General features: G+C 44.0%; 1 protein-coding gene across 1 annotated transcript in view; it reads right to left on the minus strand.

Moving 5' to 3' along the window:
- EMP2 (epithelial membrane protein 2) overlaps positions 1-4,990 on the minus strand; it is a 95,877-nt gene extending 90,887 nt beyond the window's left edge. The window contains exon 1 of the mRNA XM_089678231.1: positions 4,838-4,990. The gene's annotated coding sequence lies outside the window, so the exon portion shown is untranslated. The remainder of the gene's footprint in view (positions 1-4,837) is intronic.
- Between the last annotated feature and the right edge of the window lie 1,010 nt (positions 4,991-6,000).

The raw sequence follows: 6,000 nt of genomic DNA on the forward strand, positions 1-6,000 counted from the left end.
AATCGACGTAAACTTCATTTGGGTGCAGCGTTGCATGACCGCGCAATTGTTAAAGTAACAGCGCTGTAAATGCAAAAAAATTGCCTGGTGAGGAAGGGGGGTAAAGTGGTAAACAGGTCTATCTGAAGGTTTTACTTGAAAGGGTACAAGCCACAATAAACTCCAAAACCTGTACACCACTAGATGGACCATTTCCCCTAAAACCAGTCACACCTCTAGAACAAGGCTGGAGGGATTGTTTAAAAAAAAAAAAATAATAATAATAATAATAATCTGAGAAGTGTCAATTATCAGTTTATAAAGCAGAAAGAACACATATATAATGGGGTGTGACCAATCAAGTCCTACAGTTTAGAGAACAGGCTCATTACACAATACAAAGAACAAACCCTTATAATGTAAAGAACAGTAACCAAAGATCATGTTACCAGTCAGCCCAGATGACTTTTCATTTAGTCCAAAACTGCTCAGAATCTATGCAATCAAATTGTACAACCTCTTAGGAAGTGTTTGCACTAGGTGCACTCGGGCTGCAATCGGCAAGTGTGAACACATACATGAGGCAAATGCCTCGTTTCCTATTATTAGGTCAGATCACACTGTTGAATTCTGGTGGTGTGCAGAAAAAAACAAAAAAACAATCCATCATAGAACTGAATGGACTGTCATTTTGTCGTCGTGTAACGCATGGTTTACTAATGCTTCCGCAGCACAGCCTTCCCAATGCACATTAACAGTTGTGATCTAACGTAGCTGCTGGTGTAAACGAGCCCTTAGATATACCAAAGCCTAAAATGTCATAACAAAACATCTAAACAATTCAAGTAGTATCTGGTAAAGCAGGCCCTTGCACTACACGGTTGATGGTGTTAGAAAGCCTCAAGGTTTTCTTTACCTTAAGGCATTCTATGCACTAAAAAAAAAAAAAACCCTATGTCACAGACTCACCCCTCAAACCTACCCCCCATACTTAGCCACAGCTCTGGATTGCGGTTGGGCTCAGGTATCCTGGCTTTGTCCCTCCTCCCTGGGCAGATTGATAGCAATGGCTCCCGCTTATGTCAGTCAACTTCAGTAGCAAGGAAGCAGGGGGCGGGGCTGAGTTCCACTGTGTGCCAATGGACACAGCAGCTGGACTGAGGAGCGAGCCTGTACAAGTGCCCCCATGAGAATTAGCTTCCTATTGGGGGCACCAACAAGAGAGGAGCCAGGAGCGCTGCTGGGGGACCCGAGAAGACAAGGACAGGGGCCGCTCCATGCAATAGAAAGCAGGTAAGTATAGACATGTTTAAGAAAAAAAAAAAACTTTCCCTGTCAAAAACTGAGCAGGTAGGCTCTCCATTGCAGAAAAAACACACAATGTCTTTTTGTCAATAAAATACATCTAACTGCCTGATCACCATCTTTTCCAGCATGTGCAGCTCCGCTCATATCGCTCTCATGGTCTGTGTATGCTGGGATGACTGATTCCTGCAGAAATGTACCAACCAATAAAAGGTGGTTGAAGACCAGCACCCAGCAGAAGATGCCAGAGAGGGATGGGGACAATTGAAGGAAAGGCATGTTTAGCTTTGCTTTAGGCCTACCATAAACGTTACAATCCAACTTCATAATATTTGTACTTTAGATTGTACTTTAGATTTACTCAAGTTATGTAATATGAGGACCAACCTAAGCTATCCAATCAGATTGTAATGTGTGTGCTGAACTTTCCATCTAGAAACTATGGGAGTACAAAGACCTGCTTTGTTGGATAGTTTAGCCATATCTTCCAACTTCCTGAAATGAAAAAAAGAGGAACATCTTATACAACATCTAGGCTCCTGCCACAGACATGGTGACACAAACCACAAAAATCTAATAGAGAAAGTGATTGGCAAAACCACAAAAGTGCCTTTTTGACCTCTATAAAAAGCAGCAATACAGAGGATAGGGAACATTTAGTGCAGCCTAACAATTCTGACAGTAAAATAGGACATTCTGTACAGAGATGTAGGCCCCTTTCATAAGAGACAGACTCAGCCAAGCAGATCCACCTACATAGTAGGGGGATCTGAGCAGGTGGATGACAGGTCCCTGTCTGCTCCACTTATGCAGAGCAGACACAGACGTAAACAGACCTCCTCTTCGTTTACATCTGTCATGTGATCCAATCGAGGAATGGGCAGGCGGGTGTAAATGAACATTTCCATTTACATACGGCTCGCCATAGAGAGCAATGGGTGGTCCAATCAGGTCCACCTGAAAAACAGACAGGCAGACCCGATCTATCCGCCCATGTGAAAAGATGCCGTACGCCTGAGACCACAAAGGAGGAATGAAGCTGCACAAGGGGCAGAGGGATTCAGTGTCAACAGGGACAGTTCCTCCAAATGAGGGAACCTTGAAAGCCATGGCTTAGGGAGGTCCTCATATTACAAAGTATGGTCGGATTGTAATGAGTATGGTGACAATAAAAGGAGATTATACAGTGTGTGATGAAATTAAAGTGGTAATAAACCCAAAAATGTAATAGACTACAGCATTATCATTAGATGTGGTGGCTGCCCCCCACCCCCATTCAATATAGGATTATTGAAAGAAAAGGGTTATACAAATAAAAAAGTATTAAAACATCGGGACTTACAGCCAATTTAGAAACAATTACCGGTAACACAGATCATATATATATATATATATCTATATATATATCTATTACAAGCAGTACAAGATATGGTATGCATTGACATGTTGCCTGATAAGTTACATCATAGTAGTCAACCTGGTCATATATTGTAGGCCCCCCCCGTTTTCACCTGGTGATCTGGCCAGTGATACACCTCCTGTAATAGAGCGCCCCCACTCTGGATGAAGGAGCACAGGGGGCACCTTTAGACAGCATCAGTCTAGGTGGGGGGAGTGTTAGATGTACTAGCAGATTTAGATACACTAATGTCAAGTACACATGATGGGGGGGAAAAAAAAAAAAAAAAAAAAAAAAAGGCTTTCCAGGGCTGATCATGACAGTTCATGCAAAATTATCCAAAGGGACAAGCACAAATATTTCTCGTACTATAACAGAATTGACAAATTTTATCAGTACAGTATTTGTCAAAAAAAATAAAGTGCCCAAAGACCACGCATTCTCAGAAATTAAAGAATACATTACATCAGTTTCAAAGTCGTATTCGGTGTTGCTACAATTACTTTAGTAACCTCTTCATTTTTGATATGAGGCTAGCATGCAAATAAAAAAAAAAAAAAATAACAGACATTCATTCGCCTGAAATGCTCATTGTGTGTACAAGGCTTAAGGCTAGGTTCAAACTACTGCCGCGCGATTTTGACATGATTTTCAGTGCGATTGTGATGTTACTTTGGTTGTGATGTGCTATGCATTTTCTATGAGGCCAATAAAAAAAAAAAAAAAAAAAAAAAAAAAATCACACTGCATTGCTCCAAAGTAGCACAGGACCCTTTCCCAATGTCAGATTGCAGCTACACTGCCTTGACATGAACAGGCTCCATAAGTACCAATGTTATCTCCCTTGTGATGCAATCCAGTTATATCTGAAAGTACATCAGTGTGAACCAGGGCTTACATAATTGAACCCAAGCTCCAGCTAATACTTCATAAGCAGTTACAGCAACAGTTTTGTCTTTTCAGATAAAGCGCTTACTTCAATAGAGAAAGCTGATCGTCGTAACCCTCTAACTGCTGCATCAACAGGACAGCTTGTCCTGTCAAAAAAAACAGTCTGACAGAATCACCAGGTAAAAAAAAAAAAAAAAAAGTTAATGCAACCATTACATCTAAGGCTTTATGTACATAAGCCTACCCTGACCGCCGAAAGATGAAAATCGCTGCATGAATGCAGTACCGTGGTTGCTGCGGTTTTGTTTTCCCGCGGTTAGAATGTGCCTATCCTGAACAGGATTTTTTCACGTTCAGGAGAGGGAGGTTTAACCTCATCTAAATGCGGCAGCTCCTAAATGCTGCTAAAAGTCTATGTGTACATGAACACAGGCTGTTATGGAGTTGGGTTTAGGAGCTTCAGTAAAAAAAAAAAGGCCAAAAGCTCCTAAACTGGAGTCTAGGAGCTGCTCCTGTACATGAAGCCTAAGAACTGGTAAGCTGCAATATAAAAGATTGGCTTTGGGGGTTTAAAAGAGATTGTACAATCAGATTGGATAGTGTATACCATATGGAACTATAGTGTGCAAGCCTGAAAGAGTTAATGGCGGCAGAAATCTGACTCTACGCTCAATTTGCAGCAACCAAAAACCATCCTTAAACACATTCTTGATGAGGGAGGGAGGGAGCCGCCCCCCCACCACCTCCCTGGAGGCATCTCAGGAGATAGGTGATTGTTTGCACTTCAGCAGATTCCAGTCAGCAGCTCTGAGGAGCCTGACCTCACCCAGGAGAATGAGGAGTCCCCCAGTTGTGTCTGTATCCCGTACTACTCACTCATTCATAAACACACGTCTTACAACTACATGGGGCGAGTGTGACATGCAGCACAAATGAGAAACCGGGCATGCCTCCCCGGTACCGGGCACAACGCAAGCCTCCCCGGTACCGGGCACAACGCAAGCCTCCCCGGTACCGGGCACAACGCAAGCCTCCCCGGTACCGGGCACAACGCAAGCCTCCCCGGTACCGGGCACAGCGCACGCCTCCCCGGTACCGGGCACAGCGCACGCCTCCCCGGTACCGGGCACGGCCATGCCTGAACTTTCCCAAGTCAGACTTCTGGTCCCTGTGGTTCCCAGGAGGAGCACATGGTGAGGTAAACCTCCTCAGAATGAGCTCCGCCGTCACTGAGTTCTCTCTATATGGGATCTCTCCACTCACCTGAACAACTCAGCCACAGAGGTCCCGGATGATGAGGCAGCTGCTGGAGCCGATGAATTTGAGACTTGTTTTGAACCTCTCCCTCACACCACACCAGTTCCCGCCCCTTCTTCCCTTGCCTGGATTATGAGGTCACACGTAAGAAGGGTGTGGACTGACTAAAATATAGATTCCACTCTGTAGAAAGCAAGAGAGAGAAAAAAAAAAGTTTGAAAAGGGAATCTTTTCCCACCCCACTGGAGAGTTCAAATTCAAAAAATGCCAGCAGACCTATGTTGTTCAGGATTGTTATTTGCAGCAAGCTCCACCCTGCCTAGGAGAGCACAGGCTTCTGTCAGGGGTTGAGGAGTCTTACGTACAACCAGATGGATGACCCTGAGCCACATTCCTACATAAAATGGTGTGCGGCTATCCAGGAGACCAAACGCACATACTATTGAGCCTCGCTCTAATGCAGGCCAAACGTGAGCCGAATTCTGAGCGAATTTTCTTTAGAAAATCAGAAATTCTGTGCGTTTTGTAATTCAATGGTGCCACCATTGATTTCCAGATTCAACCAACCAAGCCTTTAATTCCCGACCGCCCTACAGCAGATATATTGCTACAGGGCGACACGGATGTGCAAAATCACATATATATATATTACTTTGCCATTCGTGGCAACAGCTGTCAATCCCTGGGTCCCGGCCAGTGATTACTCGCCAGAGCCTGGTGATTGCCAAGCATCTCGGACGGGGAGGAGAACTGTATGTAAACAATACAGTTCTCCCTGTCAGCTTATGCACACTGCTTTGGATGGCTGTACTGTGCACAGTGTGATTACAGTGAAGCACAGACACAAGTAGAACAGCAACAGTTAACCCTTTGAGCGCCCCTCATGTTAACCCCTTCCTATCCAGTGCCATTAGTACAGTGTCAGTGGTTTTTTTTAGCACTGATCACTGTATTGGTGTCACTGGGGATGTCAGTGACACCAAGTCAGTTCCCCCCCAGTGTCAGAATGCCCACCACAGTCCAGCTATAAGTTGCTGATCACTGCCATTACTAGTGTAAAAAAAATTCCAGTATCTACACCGCCATTTGTGAACGCTAAAACATTCACGTAAACCAATTAATTTACACGTATTGGGATTTTGTTTAGCAAAGACATCAAGCAGAATACA

Source organism: Staurois parvus, unplaced genomic scaffold, assembly GCF_062004578.1.
Source record: "Staurois parvus isolate SC_StPar_1 unplaced genomic scaffold, SC_StPar_1.0 ptg000200l, whole genome shotgun sequence".
Lineage (NCBI taxonomy): Eukaryota > Metazoa > Chordata > Amphibia > Anura > Ranidae > Staurois > Staurois parvus.